This window comes from Phyllobates terribilis, unplaced genomic scaffold (genome assembly GCF_046119375.1).
Source record: "Phyllobates terribilis strain yellow unplaced genomic scaffold, ASM4611937v1 Scaffold_74__1_contigs__length_7073193, whole genome shotgun sequence".
Classification (NCBI taxonomy): Eukaryota; Metazoa; Chordata; class Amphibia; order Anura; family Dendrobatidae; genus Phyllobates; species Phyllobates terribilis.
Genome location: NW_027362834.1, coordinates 2,890,920 through 2,914,225, shown reverse-complemented (window position 1 = coordinate 2,914,225; position 23,306 = coordinate 2,890,920). Strand labels below are relative to the sequence as shown.

Sequence of the window (23,306 nt, the reverse complement as noted above, 5' to 3'; positions counted from 1 at the left end):
GACGTGTGAGAGGTTCGGCCGGGCTTCAGGGGCCAAAGTCAACTGCAGGAAGTCGGAAGCCATGCTCTTCGGGGATTGGCAGCCGGCCTCCTCCGCCCCCTTCCCCTTCAACATTCAACCGGATTTCCTCAAGGTGCTGGGAGTCTGGTTCGGGAAGGAAGGAGCGGCCCTCAAGTCCTGGCAAGAACGCTTGGCCAAGGTGAAGCAACGGATCGGACTCTGGAGCCTCAGACACCTCACTTGTGAGGGTAAGGCACTCGTCCTGCGTAATGAGGTCCTGCCCGTCTTGCAGTACACGGCGCAGGCCTGGCCCCCACACGTCACTGTGTGCAGGGCCATTACCAGGACAGTGTTTCACTTTGTCTGGGGATCCAAGATGGACAGAGTCAGGCGGGCCGTCATGTACAAGGAGCCTCGCAAGGGTGGGAAGGGCGTTCCAGATATCCCCACCCTCCTGCGATCCTCTTTTGTGTGTGATTGTGTCCGCCGGACTTTGCAAGTCAAGAATGGCTCCGCGGGCAGGTCCATGTCTCGCTTCTTCCTGCTTCCTCTTTGGAGGCGACTCGGCTGGGACAAGTGGGACAGCTCCTTCCCCTACAACTGGACGACGCCATGGTTCTACGGAGACGTCGTTCGATTTGTGGGGGAACATCAACTGGAGGGACTCAAGCCCGACTTGTGGAAGCCCAAAACTATCCACAAGCTCATCAGAGCCAAGGATGACGTGGAGAACATCACAGGACTTCACCAGGACACGCTGGAGACTGTGTGGACAAATGTGTCGTCTGACAGGCTGACCAACGGGCACAAGGACTTGTCGTGGATGGCGATTCAGGGCGGACTGCCCGTCCGGTCATTCATGCATGCCCGGAACCTGTGCAAGACCCGGTACTGCCCAAGGTGCCCCTTCGTGGAGGAAACATCTTTGCACACTTTTTGGGACTGCGGATTTGCACAGCGCCTGTTGACTGCCCTTGAGGACGACCTGAGGAACTCTGTCCCCAGGGCGAGCCTATCGCACCATTCTGTGTTTTACGGACTCTTCCCTGGGGTTCATACCGTCGGAGCCATCCAGGAGGCTTGGCGCCTTATGAACTGCTTCAAGGATGCCGTTTGGATCGCCAGGAACCGGCTCATCTTGAGGAGGGAGAGGATGTCCATCCAGGACTGCCGCAGGCTGATCCACAGCCTGCTCAGAGACTATTCCATCGTGGACAGTCCGGAGGACGAGGATGAGGACTAAACCCCTCCTCCCCCTCTCCCCTTATGTGTCTTGTCTTTCAATAAAGCTTCGGGCCTGTGATTTTCCCCTCCCCATCCCCTTTTTCCCAATCCCCATCCCTTATCACGGTTCGTCGTACTGTATTGATTGACATGCTTTTTCTTTCAGATTGAGTGTTTTGTGTAGCATAGGGGTGTGATGTGTCTAGTTAGTGCGTCGTATCCTCATGCTATGTAAATATGATGTAGAATTCTGTGTGTACTGGGCTGCGGCACTGTACACTGTCTGTTAACTTATTTTTTGTGCTAATAAAAGATATATTCAATCAAAAAAAAATCTGTTCTTATCAGTTTAATATCTGATACGTCCCCTATCTGGGGACCATATATTAAATGGATTTTTAGAACAGGGAGATGGAAAAAGAGCTTGCTCTGTCCACTCCACGCATTGACCTGGTATTGCAGTATCTCCAGGACCGGTGCACCCCTTCTTTAATGCAGTTTCTAAAATCAGAAAGAATTGAATTCAATGCTTTTTGTTCATTTTGCTTGTTTGTCGGATTTTGGGATGGACTCTTTGGCTTTGCTTTTCTTCTCCTCATTGGATTTTTCATGTTAAAAGTTGCAGAAGCCAGATGACAAGCTCATTTTGGTTCAACTTCAGCAACTGTGCATTGCATTGCCATGTAATGTAATGTAATGCAATGCTATCTATCTAGCTCTCCCTCTATACTTCCTTTTGGATAAACAGACATATTAGGCAAGCATTTTGGAGTTTTCACCTAAATAACTACAGGTGGTGAGATAAGCTGCACAATATAATTGACCTTTCAGTATATTGTTGCACACACACCATCTATTTAGCAAATGCCCTTGTTATCAACAGCAGCCTTTTAAACTCACCTGAGCTAACAGGTATGTGAGCTGGTTACTCTGCTGCGCTTAAAATTTCTTTTTTGGTTTGCTACAATGCCTTTTCTGAAACGTTGTCTCCCTCTGCTGGAACACTGACTTCTTTCATTTAATGCCTGCAGACTATAAAAGAGAAACCAACCCAAAAAGTTTGGTTGATTAGTCTGTGGCATTCTTTTAAACTGTTGCTTATGGCGGTCTCTGTGAGCTTCTCAGTGACATTCAGCCATCCAGGTATCCCGCCTGCAGTAGACGGAATGTGGCAATGGAACGCTGGCTGCGCGTGTCATAATAGGCTCTGAGCCTTTATATACCTGCGCACAGCAGCAGCCACCTTCATTCTGCTGCTGGACAGCCAGCAGCAGCAGCAGCAGGAGAGGTAATTAATCAGCAACCCTCCTGCTAAGGGTAGACAGCTGCTCGTTCCACCCCCCCCCCCCCGCCTTAATTGGTTCTCCTCCCTTCCAACGGTGTTGAGGCGGGTGGGAACAGCCGGGGGTTGAGGGTACTGTGCTAAAAGAGGTGGAGTTATGCAGATCTAAAACGCGTGGATTGCAGCAGCAGCAAGCCGAAAAGTGCAGGCATGTGAGGGATCTAGAGGTTGACAGCATGTCTTCTTAACGGGAGTCCAGGTGGCCATCTCCACAAATGGACTTTTCAGAATCCTTGGGTGGCACCGTAGTCGGAAACCAATTCTGGTTATCGCTTCTCGGCCTTTTGGCTAAGATCAAGTGTAGTATCTGTTCTTATCAGTTTAATATCTGATACGTCCCCTATCTGGGGACCATATATTAAATGGATTTTTAGAACAGGGAGATGGAAAAAGAGCTTGCTCTGTCCACTCCACGCATTGACCTGGTATTGCAGTATCTCCAGGACCGGTGCACCCCTTCTTTAATGCAGTTTCTAAAATCAGAAAGAATTGAATTCAATGCTTTTTGTTCATTTTGCTTGTTTGTCGGATTTTGGGATGGACTCTTTGGCTTTGCTTTTCTTCTCCTCATTGGATTTTTCATGTTAAAAGTTGCAGAAGCCAGATGACAAGCTCATTTTGGTTCAACTTCAGCAACTGTGCATTGCATTGCCATGTAATGTAATGTAATGCAATGCTATCTATCTAGCTCTCCCTCTATACTTCCTTTTGGATAAACAGACATATTAGGCAAGCATTTTGGAGCTTTCACCTAAATAACTACAGGTGGTGAGATAAGCTGCACAATATAATTGACCTTTCAGTATATTGTTGCACACACACCATCTATTTAGCAAATGCCCTTGTTATCAACAGCAGCCTTTTAAACTCACCTGAGCTAACAGGTATGTGAGCTGGTTACTCTGCTGCGCTTAAAATTTCTTTTTTGGTTTGCTACAATGCCTTTTCTGAAACGTTGTCTCCCTCTGCTGGAACACTGACTTCTTTCATTTAATGCCTGCAGACTATAAAAGAGAAACCAACCCAAAAAGTTTGGTTGATTAGTCTGTGGCATTCTTTTAAACTGTTGCTTATGGCGGTCTCTGTGAGCTTCTCAGTGACATTCAGCCATCCAGGTATCCCGCCTGCAGTAGACGGAATGTGGCAATGGAACGCTGGCTGCGCGTGTCATAATAGGCTCTGAGCCTTTATATACCTGCGCACAGCAGCAGCCACCTTCAGTCTGCTGCTGGACAGCCAGCAGCAGCAGCAGCAGGAGAGGTAATTAATCAGCAACCCTCCTGCTAAGGGTAGACAGCTGCTCGTTCCACCCCCCCCCCGCCTTAATTGGTTCTCCTCCCTTCCAACGGTGTTGAGGCGGGTGGGAACAGCCGGGGGTTGAGGGTACTGTGCTAAAAGAGGTGGAGTTATGCAGATCTAAAACGCGTGGATTGCAGCAGCAGCAAGCCGAAAAGTGCAGGCATGTGAGGGATCTAGAGGTTGACAGCATGTCTTCTTAACGGGAGTCCAGGTGGCCATCTCCACAAATGGACTTTTCAGAATCCTTGGGTGGCACCGTAGTCGGAAACCAATTCTGGTAATCGCTTCTCGGCCTTTTGGCTAAGATCAAGTGTAGTATCTGTTCTTATCAGTTTAATATCTGATACGTCCCCTATCTGGGGACCATATATTAAATGGATTTTTAGAACAGGGAGATGGAAAAAGAGCTTGCTCTGTCCACTCCACGCATTGACCTGGTATTGCAGTATCTCCAGGACCAGTGCACCCCTTCTTTAATGCAGTTTCTAAAATCAGAAAGAATTGAATTCAATGCTTTTTGTTCATTTTGCTTGTTTGTCGGATTTTGGGATGGACTCTTTGGCTTTGCTTTTCTTCTCCTCATTGAATTTTTAATGTTAAAAGTTGCAGAAGCCAGATGACAAGCTCATTTTGGTTCAACTTCAGCAACTGTGCATTGCATTGCCATGTAATGTAATGTAATGCAATGCTATCTATCTAGCTCTCCCTCTATACTTCCTTTTGGATAAACAGACATATTAGGCAAGCATTTTGGAGCTTTCACCTAAATAACTACAGGTGGTGAGATAAGCTGCACAATATAATTGACCTTTCAGTATATTGTTGCACACACACCATCTATTTAGCAAATGCCCTTGTTATCAACAGCAGCCTTTTAAACTCACCTGAGCTAACAGGTATGTGAGCTGGTTACTCTGCTGCGCTTAAAATTTCTTTTTTGGTTTGCTACAATGCCTTTTCTGAAACGTTGTCTCCCTCTGCTGGAACACTGACTTCTTTCATTTAATGCCTGCAGACTATAAAAGAGAAACCAACCCAAAAAGTTTGGTTGATTAGTCTGTGGCATTCTTTTAAACTGTTGCTTATGGCGGTCTCTGTGAGCTTCTCAGTGACATTCAGCCATCCAGGTATCCCGCCTGCAGTAGACGGAATGTGGCAATGGAACGCTGGCTGCGCGTGTCATAATAGGCTCTGAGCCTTTATATACCTGCGCACAGCAGCAGCCACCTTCAGTCTGCTGCTGGACAGCCAGCAGCAGCAGCAGCAGGAGAGGTAATTAATCAGCAACCCTCCTGCTAAGGGTAGACAGCTGCTCGTTCCACCCCCCCCCCCGCCTTAATTGGTTCTCCTCCCTTCCAACGGTGTTGAGGCGGGTGGGAACAGCCGGGGGTTGAGGGTACTGTGCTAAAAGAGGTGGAGTTATGCAGATCTAAAACGCGTGGATTGCAGCAGCAGCAAGCCGAAAAGTGCAGGCATGTGAGGGATCTAGAGGTTGACAGCATGTCTTCTTAACGGGAGTCCAGGTGGCCATCTCCACAAATGGACTTTTCAGAATCCTTGGGTGGCACCGTAGTCGGAAACCAATTCTGGTTATCGCTTCTCGGCCTTTTGGCTAAGATCAAGTGTAGTATCTGTTCTTATCAGTTTAATATCTGATACGTCCCCTATCTGGGGACCATATATTAAATGGATTTTTAGAACAGGGAGATGGAAAAAGAGCTTGCTCTGTCCACTCCACGCATTGACCTGGTATTGCAGTATCTCCAGGACCGGTGCACCCCTTCTTTAATGCAGTTTCTAAAATCAGAAAGAATTGAATTCAATGCTTTTTGTTCATTTTGCTTGTTTGTCGGATTTTGGGATGGACTCTTTGGCTTTGCTTTTCTTCTCCTCATTGGATTTTTCATGTTAAAAGTTGCAGAAGCCAGATGGCAAGCTCATTTTGGTTCAACTTCAGCAACTGTGCATTGCATTGCCATGTAATGTAATGTAATGCAATGCTATCTATCTAGCTCTCCCTCTATACTTCCTTTTGGATAAACAGACATATTAGGCAAGCATTTTGGAGCTTTCACCTAAATAACTACAGGTGGTGAGATAAGCTGCACAATATAATTGACCTTTCAGTATATTGTTGCACACACACCATCTATTTAGCAAATGCCCTTGTTATCAACAGCAGCCTTTTAAACTCACCTGAGCTAACAGGTATGTGAGCTGGTTACTCTGCTGCGCTTAAAATTTCTTTTTTGGTTTGCTACAATGCCTTTTCTGAAACGTTGTCTCCCTCTGCTGGAACACTGACTTCTTTCATTTAATGCCTGCAGACTATAAAAGAGAAACCAACCCAAAAAGTTTGGTTGATTAGTCTGTGGCATTCTTTTAAACTGTTGCTTATGGCGGTCTCTGTGAGCTTCTCAGTGACATTCAGCCATCCAGGTATCCCGCCTGCAGTAGACGGAATGTGGCAATGGAACGCTGGCTGCGCGTGTCATAATAGGCTCTGAGCCTTTATATACCTGCGCACAGCAGCAGCCACCTTCAGTCTGCTGCTGGACAGCCAGCAGCAGCAGCAGCAGGAGAGGTAATTAATCAGCAACCCTCCTGCTAAGGGTAGACAGCTGCTCGTTCCACCCCCCCCCCGCCTTAATTGGTTCTCCTCCCTTCCAACGGTGTTGAGGCGGGTGGGAACAGCCGGGGGTTGAGGGTACTGTGCTAAAAGAGGTGGAGTTATGCAGATCTAAAACGCGTGGATTGCAGCAGCAGCAAGCCGAAAAGTGCAGGCATGTGAGGGATCTAGAGGTTGACAGCATGTCTTCTTAACGGGAGTCCAGGTGGCCATCTCCACAAATGGACTTTTCAGAATCCTTGGGTGGCACCGTAGTCGGAAACCAATTCTGGTTATCGCTTCTCGGCCTTTTGGCTAAGATCAAGTGTAGTATCTGTTCTTTTAAGAACACAAGAGCTACGATCTACACTTGACGAGAGCGATCGAACTCGGAAGGAGAAGAGCTTCGGAGCCCAGCTGACATCGGAGAAGGAAGGCGGATATCGGTGGGAGGAAGAAGCTCTAAAGAATCCAGAAGAAGACGAAGACTCGGAGAAGAATCGGGCTGTCCTGTGGAATCTTCGAGGAAGAAAATCATCGAGACAAAGACCTTTCGGGGAATTTGTCCAGAACACGACGGGAGAAGAATCTGCATAGCTCCACCCATTCCGGGAAGAGTTCCAGATCCAGCTCCAAGAAGTAACTGCAGGAGGAAAGCCATGGCAAGCGCTGCGAGGAAGGCCGAAAAGAAGAGCCTGGAGCAGGGGACAGCCAGGAGGGCCCAGCCAGGAGCCGATTCTGACCCCAAGGACTCTGCCTCTACGACTGGCCAGCAGAAGGGACCCCAGAAGCCCCGCCACGAAGCTCCAGCCCTGGAGCCATGGATGCGGCAGACGGTGGCCCTGAAGCTGAAGGAAGTGGATGGGAGGGTGCCGGACATGTCCTCGGACGTGTTCTGCCAGAAGATGCTGCTGGATCGAGGCTTCTCCAGGTCGGACACCCTCAGCATCCAGACCTTCTTGACGGGGATCTTCTTCGTCACCTTCGCCACTGTGAACACCTGCAGGAGGTTCTGGGAAATGGTAAGCGCAAAAGGACCGGATAATTCTTTCTCTGCCTTTACAGGTAGCTGCCCTATCCAGAGGGACGAAAGGAGGATCACGGTCTCCATGCGCAACCCGCACACCCCAGGCCAAGACATCTGTACCTTCCTGAGACGCTTCTGTTTGGTTGTGAAGGAACCCTCTCACATCCTGAATGGACTCGGCTTCTGGACAGGTAAGTGGTCAGTGACCGTTAGACTTCACAGGGACCTGGCGTACTCAGACGGACTTCGGCACCTGCCCCCGACATTCTCCCTGGGCAACTCCTACGGCCTCATCTATTACCCGGACATGCCGCGGAACTGCAGGAGATGCGGCAAGAACGGCCACGAGATGAAGGACTGCAAGGAGGATGCCTGCAGGATTTGTCGAGTGACGGGACACAGCTCGAAGGACTGCCCGAAGAAGACGTCCTGCAACCTGTGTGGGCTGGCGGCTCATCTGTACAAGGATTGCCCCAAGCGTGAGAGATCCTGGGCATCGGTGGTTGCGACGACCCCAGCTACGGAGGACAAGGCCCCGACGACCAGGCCTGTGAAGGTCAAGGACGCGACGACCAAGGCCCCAGCGGCCAAGGCCGAGACGACCAAGGCCAAAGCGGTCAAGGAGTCGGTGGCCAAAGCCCCAGCGACGGTCCCAGCAGCTCCGAAGCAGAAGAAAAAGTCAAAGGAGGGTAAGAGTTCTGTCACCCCTCTCTCGATCCCTCCCCCTGCCACCCCCGTCCAATCCCCCCCCACCCCGGCCACACCTGCTGAGGATTCCACTTCCTCTTCCTCCTTCCCCTACTCCTCAGCAGGTGTCCTTTCCCCTGCCCCGGCAGCCACTCTCCCTCCCCAGACCATGGTAGCGGTGAAATTAACCTTTCCTCCACCCGCCGCTATCTATTCCGAGGAGGATTTTCCCCTTCTTGTCTCCCCAGTTCCAACCCGGGGAAAGAGGAAGGTGGAGGACAGCCCTGCTACTGAATCCTCCAAAAAGAAGATTCTGGATTTCGTAGGCGAAAAGGAGGATACCCTCCCTGAGCCAGAAGAGATGGAGCACATGGTTGAGACCCTGGTGGCCGAGCCAGAAGAGGAGGAACTGGTGGTCGCCGAGATCGAGGCCGCGCTGCTTGACCAGATGGAGGAAGAGGGCCTGCTGGTGATCCCGTCACCAGCAGTCAACACCGACGAGGGACCACCCGACCGGAGTGGTAACTAAGGTGTATGGCCTGCGCTAACTTTTTCTTTTTTCCCTACATGATGGCTAATATTCACTTATTTTCCATTAATGTCAGGAGCATCAAGGACAAGTTTAGACGTCAGACTATTTATGCCTTCCTTACTTCCCAGTTGTGTGATGTTTATATGTTGCAGGAATGTTCCCTTCCCTCCTCTAGGTCCTTCAAACATCTGGCCAGGGAGTGGTCCCACGGTCCATCCTACTGGTCCGGTGGGGGTGACTGCAAGTCTGCGGGGGTCGCAATTCTGATCAGGGGGGGCGCATTCACGCTTGAGTCCGTCCAGGAGCTCATCTGCGGCAGGGCTCTTGTTGTAGATGGCAACTGGGCGGGAGAACCTGTCAGGTTCATCAACGTGTATGCGTCCCCACTGAAGAATGAGCGTTTGGAGCTTTTCCAGACCCTGCGGCTTCAGCTTGCCACCACCAGGACCTTAGTGATGGCCGGGGATTTCAACTGCCCCATCGAGGAGGATGGTCGTAGTTCTGGCACATCTGCCAAGTTGGACATCACGTCCAAGCTGCTCATCGAGATGGTAACCGAGGCTTCTCTTCAGGATGTGGTGGGCTCCATGGGGAGAGGCTCCACGAACTATTCGTGGAGCCGACCCGATGGCTCACTCCGCTCCAGGATTGACTTTGTGTTCACCTCTCGGGCAGTCAGGCAGAGTAGGCACTCGATGGTCTCCTGCTTCTTCTCCGACCACAGAGCCATTCACTTACAAGGTGTCCTCGGCGACGGTTTTCCGTCCGGCCCCGGCTCCTGGAAGCTGAATTGTGCTCTGCTGGCTCAGGATGAAGTCGTGGAGGAGCTGAGAGCAGCCTACGCAATGTGGCAGTCCTACAAGGGTAGCTTCCAAACAGTCTCTGATTGGTGGGAATATGTTAAACTTGAGTTTCGCTGTTTCTTTCAGGCCAAGGGTCGACAACAGGCGTGTGAGAAGAGGAGGGACTTCAGAGGGCTGCAGCGCGAGCTGCGGTCGCTGCAGGACCTTCTTCACTGCGGCTGGGACGTGAGGGAGGAGCTGGAGGAGACCAAGAAGAGCCTGAAAAGGCACTTTGAGGAGGAGTCCAAGCGAATCGTCTTCCGTTCCAAAGTGGAGAATCTGGAGAAGGGTGAGAAATGTAACTCATTCTTTTTCAGGAAACTTCATGCCGGTCACACGCCCCTGAACGAGCTGCGAGACGAGAGCGGAAACATGCGACGTGGGAAGGAGGACGTGATGAGGGTCGTCAGCGACTTCTACAGCGAACTCTACTCCCACAAGACTACCGACCCCGACGCTGCTGATAAGTTCCTGTCAGGTATCACTAACCATCTTGATCCTGCAGGCACGGCAGCCTTGGACAAACCTCTGATGGTGGGCGAATTGCTCTCTGCCGCTAAATCCTTTAGGACCGGCAGGACCCCGGGCAGTGATGGTCTTCCAGCGGAGCTCTATGTAGCGCTGGGAGACCTCATCTGTCCGGACCTGTTGGACCTGTACGAGGAGATGGTGGTGGAGGGTAGAATGCCTCCATCTTTGAGGGAAGGAATGGTCACGATCCTGTACAAGCGGAAGGGAGAGAGGTGCGACCTGAGGAATTGGCGTCCCATCACTCTGCTCAACGTGGACTACAAGATCCTGGCCAAGACGATGGCGACACGACTTAAGACGGTCATCGGACGGATCATCCACCCGGACCAGACCTGCGGCATCCCTGGACGTCGCATCGCAGACAGCCTCGCTCTCGTGCGGGACACGGTCGAGTACATCAAGGTCCGCCGCGCACACGCGGCCCTGGTCTCCTTGGATCAGGAGAAGGCCTTCGACCGGGTTTCCCACGAGTTCATGGGCCGAGCTCTGCACCGGTTAGGTTTGGGTAACATGTTTTGTTCGTATGTCCGTCTGATGTATTTTGATATCCACAGCTCGGTGTTGGTGAACGGCTGGAAGACTGACCCCTTCCCTGTCCTCTCTGGGGTCAGACAAGGCTGCCCTCTATCACCTCTTCTTTTTGTTTGTGTTATAGAACTCTTCGCAGAGGCTATCCGGCAGAATGGAGAGATCAGAGGGATCACCGCACCGGGTCCGGGACGACACGAGGTCAAGTGCTCGCTCTACATGGACGACGTCACCGTCTTCTGCGCTGATCGTGGTTCAGTCGACGCCCTCGTCCAGACGTGTGAGAGGTTCGGCCAGGCTTCAGGGGCCAAAGTCAACTGCAGGAAGTCGGAAGCCATGCTCTTCGGGGATTGGCAGCCGGCCTCCTCCGCCCCCTTCCCCTTCAACATTCAACCGGATTTCCTCAAGGTGCTGGGAGTCTGGTTCGGGAAGGAAGGAGCGGCCCTCAAGTCCTGGCAAGAACGCTTGGCCAAGGTGAAGCAACGGATCGGACTCTGGAGCCTCAGACACCTCACTTGTGAGGGTAAGGCACTCGTCCTGCGTAATGAGGTCCTGCCCGTCTTGCAGTACACGGTGCAGGCCTGGCCCCCACACGTCACTGTGTGCAGGGCCATTACCAGGACAGTGTTTCACTTTGTCTGGGGATCCAAGATGGACAGAGTCAGGCGGGCCGTCATGTACAAGGAGCCTCGCAAGGGTGGGAAGGGCGTTCCAGATATCCCCACCCTCCTGCGATCCTCTTTTGTGTGTGATTGTGTCCGCCGGACTTTGCAAGTCAAGAATGGCTCCGCGGGCAGGTCCATGTCTCGCTTCTTCCTGCTTCCTCTTTGGAGGCGACTCGGCTGGGACAAGTGGGACAGCTCCTTCCCCTACAACTGGACGACGCCATGGTTCTACGGAGACGTCGTTCGATTTGTGGGGGAGCATCAACTGGAGGGACTCAAGCCCGACTTGTGGAAGCCCAAAACTATCCACAAGCTAATCAGAGCCAAGGATGACGTGGAGAACATCACAGGACTTCACCAGGACACGCTGGAGACTGTGTGGACAAATGTGTCGTCTGACAGGCTGACCAACGGGCACAAGGACTTGTCGTGGATGGCGATTCAGGGCGGACTGCCCGTCCGGTCATTCATGCATGCCCGGAACCTGTGCAAGACCCGGTACTGCCCAAGGTGCCCCTTCGTGGAGGAAACATCTTTGCACACTTTTTGGGACTGCGGATTTGCACAGCGCCTATTGACTGCACTTGAGGACGACCTGAGGAACTCTGTCCCCAGGGCGAGCCTATCGCACCATTCTGTGCTTTACGGACTCTTCCCTGGGGTTCATACCGTCGGAGCCATCCAGGAGGCTTGGCGCCTTATGAACTGCTTCAAGGATGCCGTTTGGGTCGCCAGGAACCGGCTCATCTTGAGGAGGGAGAGGATGTCCATCCAGGATTGCCGCAGGCTGATCCACAGCCTGCTCAGAGACTATTCCATCATGGACGGTCCGGAGGACGAGGATGAGGACTAAACCCCTCCTCCCCCTCTCCCCTTATGTGTCTTGTCTTTCAATAAAGCTTCGGGCCTGTGATTTTCCCCTCCCCATCCCCTTTTTCCCAATCCCCATCGCTTATCACGGTTCGTCGTACTGTATTGATTGACATGCTTTTTCTTTCAGATTGAGTGTTTTGTGTAGCATAGGGGTGTGATATGTCTAGTTAGTGCGTCGTATCCTCATGCTATGTAAATATGATGTAGAATTCTGTGTGTACTGGGCTGCGGCACTGTACACTGTCTGTTAACTTATTTTTTGTGCTAATAAAAGATATATTCAATCAAAAAAAATCTGTTCTTATCAGTTTAATATCTGATACGTCCCCTATCTGGGGACCATATATTAAATGGATTTTTAGAACAGGGAGATGGAAAAAGAGCTTGCTCTGTCCACTCCACGCATTGACCTGGTATTGCAGTATCTCCAGGACCGGTGCACCCCTTCTTTAATGCAGTTTCTAAAATCAGAAAGAATTGAATTCAATGCTTTTTGTTCATTTTGCTTGTTTGTCGGATTTTGGGATGGACTCTTTGGCTTTGCTTTTCTTCTCCTCATTGGATTTTTCATGTTAAAAGTTGCAGAAGCCAGATGACAAGCTCATTTTGGTTCAACTTCAGCAACTGTGCATTGCATTGCAATGTAATGTAATGTAATGCAATGCTATCTATCTAGCTCTCCCTCTATACTTCCTTTTGGATAAACAGACATATTAGGCAAGCATTTTGGAGCTTTCACCTAAATAACTACAGGTGGTGAGATAAGCTGCACAATATAATTGACCTTTCAGTATATTGTTGCACACACACCATCTATTTAACAAATGCCCTTGTTATCAACAGCAGCCTTTTAAACTCACCTGAGCTAACAGGTATGTGAGCTGGTTACTCTGCTGCGCTTAAAATTTCTTTTTTGGTTTGCTACAATGCCTTTTCTGAAACGTTGTCTCCCTCTGCTGGAACACTGACTTCTTTCATTTAATGCCTGCAGACTATAAAAGAGAAACCAACCCAAAAAGTTTGGTTGATTAGTCTGTGGCATTCTTTTAAACTGTTGCTTATGGCGGTCTCTGTGAGCTTCTCAGTGACATTCAGCCATCCAGGTATCCCGCCTGCAGTAGACGGAATGTGGTAATGGAACGCTGGCTGCGCGTGTCATAATAGGCTCTGAGCCTTTATATACCTGCGCACAGCAGCAGCCACCTTCAGTCTGCTGCTGGACAGCCAGCAGCAGCAGCAGCAGGAGAGGTAATTAATCAGCAACCCTCCTGCTAAGGGTAGACAGCTGCTCGTTCCACCCCCCCCCCGCCTTAATTGGTTCTCCTCCCTTCCAACGGTGTTGAGGCGGGTGGGAACAGCCGGGGGTTGAGGGTACTGTGCTAAAAGAGGTGGAGTTATGCAGATCTAAAACGCGTGGATTGCAGCAGCAGCAAGCCGAAAAGTGCAGGCATGTGAGGGATCTAGAGGTTGACAGCATGTCTTCTTAACGGGAGTCCAGGTGGCCATCTCCACAAATGGACTTTTCAGAATCCTTGGGTGGCACCGTAGTCGGAAACCAATTCTGGTTATCGCTTCTCGGCCTTTTGGCTAAGATCAAGTGTAGTATCTGTTCTTATCAGTTTAATATCTGATACGTCCCCTATCTGGGGACCATATATTAAATGGATTTTTAGAACAGGGAGATGGAAAAAGAGCTTGCTCTGTCCACTCCACGCATTGACCTGGTATTGCAGTATCTCCAGGACCGGTGCACCCCTTCTTTAATGCAGTTTCTAAAATCAGAAAGAATTGAATTCAATGCTTTTTGTTCATTTTGCTTGTTTGTCGGATTTTGGGATGGACTCTTTGGCTTTGCTTTTCTTCTCCTCATTGGATTTTTCATGTTAAAAGTTGCAGAAGCCAGATGACAAGCTCATTTTGGTTCAACTTCAGCAACTGTGCATTGCATTGCCATGTAATGTAATGTAATGCAATGCTATCTATCTAGCTCTCCCTCTATACTTCCTTTTGGATAAACAGACATATTAGGCAAGCATTTTGGAGCTTTCACCTAAATAACTACAGGTGGTGAGATAAGCTGCACAATATAATTGACCTTTCAGTATATTGTTGCACACACACCATCTATTTAGCAAATGCCCTTGTTATCAACAGCAGCCTTTTAAACTCACCTGAGCTAACAGGTATGTGAGCTGGTTACTCTGCTGCGCTTAAAATTTCTTTTTTGGTTTGCTACAATGCCTTTTCTGAAACGTTGTCTCCCTCTGCTGGAACACTGACTTCTTTCATTTAATGCCTGCAGACTATAAAAGAGAAACCAACCCAAAAAGTTTGGTTGATTAGTCTGTGGCATTCTTTTAAACTGTTGCTTATGGCGGTCTCTGTGAGCTTCTCAGTGACATTCAGCCATCCAGGTATCCCGCCTGCAGTAGACGGAATGTGGCAATGGAACGCTGGCTGCGCGTGTCATAATAGGCTCTGAGCCTTTATATACCTGCGCACAGCAGCAGCCACCTTCAGTCTGCTGCTGGACAGCCAGCAGCAGCAGCAGCAGGAGAGGTAATTAATCAGCAACCCTCCTGCTAAGGGTAGACAGCTGCTCGTTCCACCCCCCCCCCCCGCCTTAATTGGTTCTCCTCCCTTCCAACGGTGTTGAGGCAGGTGGGAACAGCCGGGGGTTGAGGGTACTGTGCTAAAAGAGGTGGAGTTATGCAGATCTAAAACGCGTGGATTGCAGCAGCAGCAAGCCGAAAAGTGCAGGCATGTGAGGGATCTAGAGGTTGACAGCATGTCTTCTTAACGGGAGTCCAGGTGGCCATCTCCACAAATGGACTTTTCAGAATCCTTGGGTGGCACCGTAGTCGGAAACCAATTCTGGTTATCGCTTCTCGGCCTTTTGGCTAAGATCAAGTGTAGTATCTGTTCTTATCAGTTTAATATCTGATACGTCCCCTATCTGGGGACCATATATTAAATGGATTTTTAGAACAGGGAGATGGAAAAAGAGCTTGCTCTGTCCACTCCACGCATTGACCTGGTATTGCAGTATCTCCAGGACCGGTGCACCCCTTCTTTAATGCAGTTTCTAAAATCAGAAAGAATTGAATTCAATGCTTTTTGTTCATTTTGCTTGTTTGTCGGATTTTGGGATGGACTCTTTGGCTTTGCTTTTCTTCTCCTCATTGGATTTTTCATGTTAAAAGTTGCAGAAGCCAGATGACAAGCTCATTTTGGTTCAACTTCAGCAACTGTGCATTGCATTGCCATGTAATGTAATGTAATGCAATGCTATCTATCTAGCTCTCCCTCTATACTTCCTTTTGGATAAACAGACATATTAGGCAAGCATTTTGGAGCTTTCACCTAAATAACTACAGGTGGTGAGATAAGCTGCACAATATAATTGACCTTTCAGTATATTGTTGCACACACACCATCTATTTAGCAAATGCCCTTGTTATCAACAGCAGCCTTTTAAACTCACCTGAGCTAACAGGTATGTGAGCTGGTTACTCTGCTGCGCTTAAAATTTCTTTTTTGGTTTGCTACAATGCCTTTTCTGAAACGTTGTCTCCCTCTGCTGGAACACTGACTTCTTTCATTTAATGCCTGCAGACTATAAAAGAGAAACCAACCCAAAAAGTTTGGTTGATTAGTCTGTGGCATTCTTTTAAACTGTTGCTTATGGCGGTCTCTGTGAGCTTCTCAGTGACATTCAGCCATCCAGGTATCCCGCCTGCAGTAGACGGAATGTGGCAATGGAACGCTGGCTGCGCGTGTCATAATAGGCTCTGAGCCTTTATATACCTGCGCACAGCAGCAGCCACCTTCAGTCTGCTGCTGGACAGCCAGCAGCAGCAGCAGCAGGAGAGGTAATTAATCAGCAACCCTCCTGCTAAGGGTAGACAGCTGCTCGTTCCACCACCCCCCCCGCCTTAATTGGTTCTCCTCCCTTCCAACGGTGTTGAGGCGGGTGGGAACAGCCGGGGGTTGAGGGTACTGTGCTAAAAGAGGTGGAGTTATGCAGCTCTAAAACGCGTGGATTGCAGCAGCAGCAAGCCGAAAAGTGCAGGCATGTGAGGGATCTAGAGGTTGACAGCATGTCTTCTTAACGGGAGTCCAGGTGGCCATCTCCACAAATGGACTTTTCAGAATCCTTGGGTGGCACCGTAGTCGGAAACCAATTCTGGTTATCGCTTCTCGGCCTTTTGGCTAAGATCAAGTGTAGTATCTGTTCTTATCAGTTTAATATCTGATACGTCCCCTATCTGGGGACCATATATTAAATGGATTTTTAGAACAGGGAGATGGAAAAAGAGCTTGCTCTGTCCACTCCACGCATTGACCTGGTATTGCAGTATCTCCAGGACCGGTGCACCCCTTCTTTAATGCAGTTTCTAAAATCAGAAAGAATTGAATTCAATGCTTTTTGTTCATTTTGCTTGTTTGTCGGATTTTGGGATGGACTCTTTGGCTTTGCTTTTCTTCTCCTCATTGGATTTTTCATGTTAAAAGTTGCAGAAGCCAGATGACAAGCTCATTTTGGTTCAACTTCAGCAACTGTGCATTGCATTGCCATGTAATGTAATGTAATGCAATGCTATCTATCTAGCTCTCCCTCTATACTTCCTTTTGGATAAACAGACATATTAGGCAAGCATTTTGGAGCTTTCACCTAAATAACTACAGGTGGTGAGATAAGCTGCACAATATAATTGACCTTTCAGTATATTGTTGCACACACACCATCTATTTAGCAAATGCCCTTGTTATCAACAGCAGCCTTTTAAACTCACCTGAGCTAACAGGTATGTGAGCTGGTTACTCTGCTGCGCTTAAAATTTCTTTTTTGGTTTGCTACAATGCCTTTTCTGAAACGTTGTCTCCCTCTGCTGGAACACTGACTTCTTTCATTTAATGCCTGCAGACTATAAAAGAGAAACCAACCCAAAAAGTTTGGTTGATTAGTCTGTGGCATTCTTTTAAACTGTTGCTTATGGCGGTCTCTGTGAGCTTCTCAGTGACATTCAGCCATCCAGGTATCCCGCCTGCAGTAGACGGAATGTGGCAATGGAACGCTGGCTGCGCGTGTCATAATAGGCTCTGAGCCTTTATATACCTGCGCACAGCAGCAGCCACCTTCAGTCTGCTGCTGGACAGCCAGCAGCAGCAGCAGCAGGAGAGGTAATTAATCAGCAACCCTCCTGCTAAGGGTAGACAGCTGCTCGTTCCACCCCCCCCCCCCGCCTTAATTGGTTCTCCTCCCTTCCAACGGTGTTGAGGCGGGTGGGAACAGCCGGGGGTTGAGGGTACTGTGCTAAAAGAGGTGGAGTTATGCAGATCTAAAACGCGTGGATTGCAGCAGCAGCAAGCCGAAAAGTGCAGGCATGTGAGGGATCTAGAGGTTGACAGCATGTCTTCTTAACGGGAGTCCAGGTGGCCATCTCCACAAATGGACTTTTCAGAATCCTTGGGTGGCACCGTAGTCGGAAACCAATTCTGGTTATCGCTTCTCGGCCTTTTGGCTAAGATCAAGTGTAGTATCTGTTCTTATCAGTTTAATATCTGATACGTCCCCTATCTGGGGACCATATATTAAATGGATTTTTAGAACAGGGAGATGGAAAAAGAGCTTGCTCTGTCCACTCCACGCATTGACCTGGTATTGCAGTATCTCCAGGACCGGTGCACCCCTTCTTTAATGCAGTTTCTAAAATCAGAAAGAATTGAATTCAATGCTTTTTGTTCATTTTGCTTGTTTGTCGGATTTTGGGATGGACTCTTTGGCTTTGCTTTTCTTCTCCTCATTGGATTTTTCATGTTAAAAGTTGCAGAAGCCAGATGACAAGCTCATTTTGGTTCAACTTCAGCAACTGTGCATTGCATTGCCATGTAATGTAATGTAATGCAATGCTATCTATCTAGCTCTCCCTCTATACTTCCTTTTGGATAAACAGACATATTAGGCAAGCATTTTGGAGCTTTCACCTAAATAACTACAGGTGGTGAGATAAGCTGCACAATATAATTGACCTTTCAGTATATTGTTGCACACACACCATCTATTTAGCAAATGCCCTTGTTATCAACAGCAGCCTTTTAAACTCACCTGAGCTAACAGGTATGTGAGCTGGTTACTCTGCTGCGCTTAAAATTTCTTTTTTGGTTTGCTACAATGCCTTTTCTGAAACGTTGTCTCCCTCTGCTGGAACACTGACTTCTTTCATTTAATGCCTGCAGACTATAAAAGAGAAACCAACCCAAAAAGTTTGGTTGATTAGTCTGTGGCATTCTTTTAAACTGTTGCTTATGGCGGTCTCTGTGAGCTTCTCAGTGACATTCAGCCATCCAGGTATCCCGCCTGCAGTAGACGGAATGTGGCAATGGAACGCTGGCTGCGCGTGTCATAATAGGCTCTGAGCCTTTATATACCTGCGCACAGCAGCAGCCACCTTCAGTCTGCTGCTGGACAGCCAGCAGCAGCAGCAGCAGGAGAGGTAATTAATCAGCAACCCTCCTGCTAAGGGTAGACAGCTGCTCGTTCCACCCCCCCCCCGCCTTAATTGGTTCTCCTCCCTTCCAACGGTGTTGAGGCGGGTGGGAACAGCCGGGGGTTGAGGGTACTGTGCTAAAAGAGGTGGAGTTATGCAGATCTAAAACGCGTAGATTGCAGCAGCAGCAAGCCGAAAAGTGCAGGCATGTGAGGGATCTAGAGGTTGACAGCATGTCTTCTTAACGGGAGTCCAGGTGGCCATCTCCACAAATGGACTTTTCAGAATCCTTGGGTGGCACCGTAGTCGGAAACCAATTCTGGTTATCGCTTCTCGGCCTTTTGGCTAAGATCAAGTGTAGTATCTGTTCTTATCAGTTTAATATCTGATACGTCCCCTATCTGGGGACCATATATTAAATGGATTTTTAGAACAGGGAGATGGAAAAAGAGCTTGCTCTGTCCACTCCACGCATTGACCTGGTATTGCAGTATCTCCAGGACCGGTGCACCCCTTCTTTAATGCAGTTTCTAAAATCAGAAAGAATTGAATTCAATGCTTTTTGTTCATTTTGCTTGTTTGTCGGATTTTGGGATGGACTCTTTGGCTTTGCTTTTCTTCTCCTCATTGGATTTTTCATGTTAAAAGTTGCAGAAGCCAGATGACAAGCTCATTTTGGTTCAACTTCAGCAACTGTGCATTGCATTGCCATGTAATGTAATGTAATGCAATGCTATCTATCTAGCTCTCCCTCTATACTTCCTTTTGGATAAACAGACATATTAGGCAAGCATTTTGGAGCTTTCACCTAAATAACTACAGGTGGTGAGATAAGCTGCACAATATAATTGACCTTTCAGTATATTGTTGCACACACACCATCTATTTAGCAAATGCCCTTGTTATCAACAGCAGCCTTTTAAACTCACCTGAGCTAACAGGTATGTGAGCTGGTTACTCTGCTGCGCTTAAAATTTCTTTTTTGGTTTGCTACAATGCCTTTTCTGAAACGTTGTCTCCCTCTGCTGGAACACTGACTTCTTTCATTTAATGCCTGCAGACTATAAAAGAGAAACCAACCCAAAAAGTTTGGTTGATTAGTCTGTGGCATTCTTTTAAACTGTTGCTTATGGCGGTCTCTGTGAGCTTCTCAGTGACATTCAGCCATCCAGGTATCCCGCCTGCAGTAGACGGAATGTGGCAATGGAACGCTGGCTGCGCGTGTCATAATAGGCTCTGAGCCTTTATATACCTGCGCACAGCAGCAGCCACCTTCAGTCTGCTGCTGGACAGCCAGCAGCAGCAGCAGCAGGAGAGGTAATTAATCAGCAACCCTCCTGCTAAGGGTAGACAGCTGCTCGTTCCACCCCCCCCCCCCGCCTTAATTGGTTCTCCTCCCTTCCAACGGTGTTGAGGCGGGTGGGAACAGCCGGGGGTTGAGGGTACTGTGCTAAAAGAGGTGGATTTATGCAGATCTAAAACGCTTGGATTGCAGCAGCAGCAAGCCGAAAAGTGCAGGCATGTGAGGGATCTAGAGGTTGACAGCATGTCTTCTTAACGGGAGTCCAGGTGGCCATCTCCACAAATGGACTTTTCAGAATCCTTGGGTGGCACCGTAGTCGGAAACCAATTCTGGTTATCGCTTCTCGGCCTTTTGGCTAAGATCAAGTGTAGTATCTGTTCTTATCAGTTTAATATCTGATACGTCCCCTATCTGGGGACCATATATTAAATGGATTTTTAGAACAGGGAGATGGAAAAAGAGCTTGCTCTGTCCACTCCACGCATTGACCTGGTATTGCAGTATCTCCAGGACCGGTGCACCCCTTCTTTAATGCAGTTTCTAAAATCAGAAAGAATTGAATTCAATGCTTTTTGTTCATTTTGCTTGTTTGTCGGATTTTGGGATGGACTCTTTGGCTTTGCTTTTCTTCCCCTCATTGGATTTTTCATGTTAAAAGTTGCAGAAGCCAGATGACAAGCTCATTTTGGTTCAACTTCAGCAACTGTGCATTGCATTGCCATGTAATGTAATGTAATGCAATGCTATCTATCTAGCTCTCCCTCTATACTTCCTTTTGGATAAACAGACATATTAGGCAAGCATTTTGGAGCTTTCACCTAAATAACTACAGGTGGTGAGATAAGCTGCACAATATAATTGACCTTTCAGTATATTGTTGCACACACACCATCTATTTAGCAAATGCCCTTGTTATCAACAGCAGCCTTTTAAACTCACCTGAGCTAACAGGTATGTGAGCTGGTTACTCTGCTGCGCTTAAAATTTCTTTTTTGGTTTGCTACAATGCCTTTTCTGAAACGTTGTCTCCCTCTGCTGGAACACTGACTTCTTTCATTTAATGCCTGCAGACTATAAAAGAGAAACCAACCCAAAAAGTTTGGTTGATTAGTCTGTGGCATTCTTTTAAACTGTTGCTTATGGCGGTCTCTGTGAGCTTCTCAGTGACATTCAGCCATCCAGGTATCCCGCCTGCAGTAGACGGAATGTGGCAATGGAACGCTGGCTGCGCGTGTCATAATAGGCTCTGAGCCTTTATATACCTGCGCACAGCAGCAGCCACCTTCAGTCTGCTGCTGGACAGCCAGCAGCAGCAGCAGCAGGAGAGGTAATTAATCAGCAACCCTCCTGCTAAGGGTAGACAGCTGCTCGTTCCACCCCCCCCCGCCTTAATTGGTTCTCCTCCCTTCCAACGGTGTTGAGGCGGGTGGGAACAGCCGGGGGTTGAGGGTACTGTGCTAAAAGAGGTGGAGTTATGCAGATCTAAAACGCGTGGATTGCAGCAGCAGCAAGCCGAAAAGTGCAGGCATGTGAGGGATCTAGAGGTTGACAGCATGTCTTCTTAACGGGAGTCCAGGTGGCCATCTCCACAAATGGACTTTTCAGAATCCTTGGGTGGCACCGTAGTCGGAAACCAATTCTGGTTATCGCTTCTCGGCCTTTTGGCTAAGATCAAGTGTAGTATCTGTTCTTATCAGTTTAATATCTGATACGTCCCCTATCTGGGGACCATATATTAAATGGATTTTTAGAACAGGGAGATGGAAAAAGAGCTTGCTCTGTCCACTCCACGCATTGACCTGGTATTGCAGTATCTCCAGGACCGGTGCACCCCTTCTTTAATGCAGTTTCTAAAATCAGAAAGAATTGAATTCAATGCTTTTTGTTCATTTTGCTTGTTTGTCGGATTTTGGGATGGACTCTTTGGCTTTGCTTTTCTTCTCCTCATTGGATTTTTCATGTTAAAAGTTGCAGAAGCCAGATGACAAGCTCATTTTGGTTCAACTTCAGCAACTGTGCATTGCATTGCCATGTAATGTAATGTAATGCAATGCTATCTATCTAGCTCTCCCTCTATACTTCCTTTTGGATAAACAGACATATTAGGCAAGCATTTTGGAGCTTTCACCTAAATAACTACAGGTGGTGAGATAAGCTGCACAATATAATTGACCTTTCAGTATATTGTTGCACACACACCATCTATTTAGCAAATGCCCTTGTTATCAACAGCAGCCTTTTAAACTCACCTGAGCTAACAGGTATGTGAGCTGGTTACTCTGCTGCGCTTAAAATTTCTTTTTTGGTTTGCTACAATGCCTTTTCTGAAACGTTGTCTCCCTCTGCTGGAACACTGACTTCTTTCATTTAATGCCTGCAGACTATAAAAGAGAAACCAACCCAAAAAGTTTGGTTGATTAGTCTGTGGCATTCTTTTAAACTGTTGCTTATGGCGGTCTCTGTGAGCTTCTCAGTGACATTCAGCCATCCAGGTATCCCGCCTGCAGTAGACGGAATGTGGCAATGGAACGCTGGCTGCGCGTGTCATAATAGGCTCTGAGCCTTTATATACCTGCGCACAGCAGCAGCCACCTTCAGTCTGCTGCTGGACAGCCAGCAGCAGCAGCAGCAGGAGAGGTAATTAATCAGCAACCCTCCTGCTAAGGGTAGACAGCTGCTCGTTCCACCCCCCCCCCGCCTTAATTGGTTCTCCTCCCTTCCAACGGTGTTGAGGCAGGTGGGAACAGCCGGGGGTTGAGGGTACTGTGCTAAAAGAGGTGGAGTTATGCAGATCTAAAACGCGTGGATTGCAGCAGCAGCAAGCCGAAAAGTGCAGGCATGTGAGGGATCTAGAGGTTGACAGCATGTCTTCTTAACGGGAGTCCAGGTGGCCATCTCCACAAATGGACTTTTCAGAATCCTTGGGTGGCACCGTAGTCGGAAACCAATTCTGGTTATCGCTTCTCGGCCTTTTGGCTAAGATCAAGTGTAGTATCTGTTCTTATCAGTTTAATATCTGATACGTCCCCTATCTGGGGACCATATATTAAATGGATTTTAAGAACAGGGAGATGGAAAAAGAGCTTGCTCTGTCCACTCCACGCATTGACCTGGTATTACAGTATCTCCAGGACCGGTGCACCCCTTCTTTAATGCAGTTTCTAAAATCAGAAAGAATTGAATTCAATGCTTTTTGTTCATTTTGCTTGTTTGTCGGATTTTGGGATGGACTCTTTGGCTTTGCTTTTCTTCTCCTCATTGGATTTTTCATGTTAAAAGTTGCAGAAGCCAGATGACAAGCTCATTTTGGTTCAACTTCAGCAACTGTGCATTGCATTGCCATGTAATGTAATG

General features: G+C 48.3%; 13 non-coding genes and 1 pseudogene across 13 annotated transcripts; all 14 read left to right on the top strand.

Moving 5' to 3' along the window:
• Window positions 1-1,515: 1,515 nt before the first annotated feature.
• On the top strand, window positions 1,516-1,711 carry LOC141196273 (U2 spliceosomal RNA). Its single transcript, XR_012268834.1, has one exon. It is a non-coding gene; the product is annotated as a U2 spliceosomal RNA (small nuclear RNA).
• A 1,123-nt stretch (window positions 1,712-2,834) lies between these two features.
• LOC141195115 (U2 spliceosomal RNA) lies at window positions 2,835-3,025 on the top strand. The gene has a single exon (XR_012267721.1). It is a non-coding gene; the product is annotated as a U2 spliceosomal RNA (small nuclear RNA).
• A 1,120-nt stretch (window positions 3,026-4,145) lies between these two features.
• On the top strand, window positions 4,146-4,336 carry LOC141195233 (U2 spliceosomal RNA). The gene has a single exon (XR_012267834.1). It is a non-coding gene; the product is annotated as a U2 spliceosomal RNA (small nuclear RNA).
• Window positions 4,337-5,457: 1,121 nt separating this feature from the next.
• Window positions 5,458-5,648, top strand: LOC141195114 (U2 spliceosomal RNA). The gene has a single exon (XR_012267720.1). It is a non-coding gene; the product is annotated as a U2 spliceosomal RNA (small nuclear RNA).
• A 1,120-nt stretch (window positions 5,649-6,768) lies between these two features.
• LOC141196451 (U2 spliceosomal RNA) lies at window positions 6,769-6,846 on the top strand (annotated as a pseudogene).
• Window positions 6,847-12,410: 5,564 nt separating this feature from the next.
• Window positions 12,411-12,605, top strand: LOC141196267 (U2 spliceosomal RNA). The gene has a single exon (XR_012268829.1). It is a non-coding gene; the product is annotated as a U2 spliceosomal RNA (small nuclear RNA).
• Window positions 12,606-13,725: 1,120 nt separating this feature from the next.
• On the top strand, window positions 13,726-13,916 carry LOC141195112 (U2 spliceosomal RNA). The gene has a single exon (XR_012267719.1). It is a non-coding gene; the product is annotated as a U2 spliceosomal RNA (small nuclear RNA).
• A 1,122-nt stretch (window positions 13,917-15,038) lies between these two features.
• Window positions 15,039-15,229, top strand: LOC141195111 (U2 spliceosomal RNA). Its single transcript, XR_012267718.1, has one exon. It is a non-coding gene; the product is annotated as a U2 spliceosomal RNA (small nuclear RNA).
• A 1,121-nt stretch (window positions 15,230-16,350) lies between these two features.
• On the top strand, window positions 16,351-16,541 carry LOC141195109 (U2 spliceosomal RNA). The gene has a single exon (XR_012267716.1). It is a non-coding gene; the product is annotated as a U2 spliceosomal RNA (small nuclear RNA).
• A 1,122-nt stretch (window positions 16,542-17,663) lies between these two features.
• LOC141195108 (U2 spliceosomal RNA) lies at window positions 17,664-17,854 on the top strand. The gene has a single exon (XR_012267715.1). It is a non-coding gene; the product is annotated as a U2 spliceosomal RNA (small nuclear RNA).
• A 1,120-nt stretch (window positions 17,855-18,974) lies between these two features.
• LOC141195107 (U2 spliceosomal RNA) lies at window positions 18,975-19,165 on the top strand. Its single transcript, XR_012267714.1, has one exon. It is a non-coding gene; the product is annotated as a U2 spliceosomal RNA (small nuclear RNA).
• A 1,122-nt stretch (window positions 19,166-20,287) lies between these two features.
• LOC141195106 (U2 spliceosomal RNA) lies at window positions 20,288-20,478 on the top strand. The gene has a single exon (XR_012267713.1). It is a non-coding gene; the product is annotated as a U2 spliceosomal RNA (small nuclear RNA).
• A 1,119-nt stretch (window positions 20,479-21,597) lies between these two features.
• Window positions 21,598-21,788, top strand: LOC141195105 (U2 spliceosomal RNA). The gene has a single exon (XR_012267712.1). It is a non-coding gene; the product is annotated as a U2 spliceosomal RNA (small nuclear RNA).
• Window positions 21,789-22,908: 1,120 nt separating this feature from the next.
• On the top strand, window positions 22,909-23,099 carry LOC141195999 (U2 spliceosomal RNA). Its single transcript, XR_012268568.1, has one exon. It is a non-coding gene; the product is annotated as a U2 spliceosomal RNA (small nuclear RNA).
• Window positions 23,100-23,306: the final 207 nt, after the last annotated feature.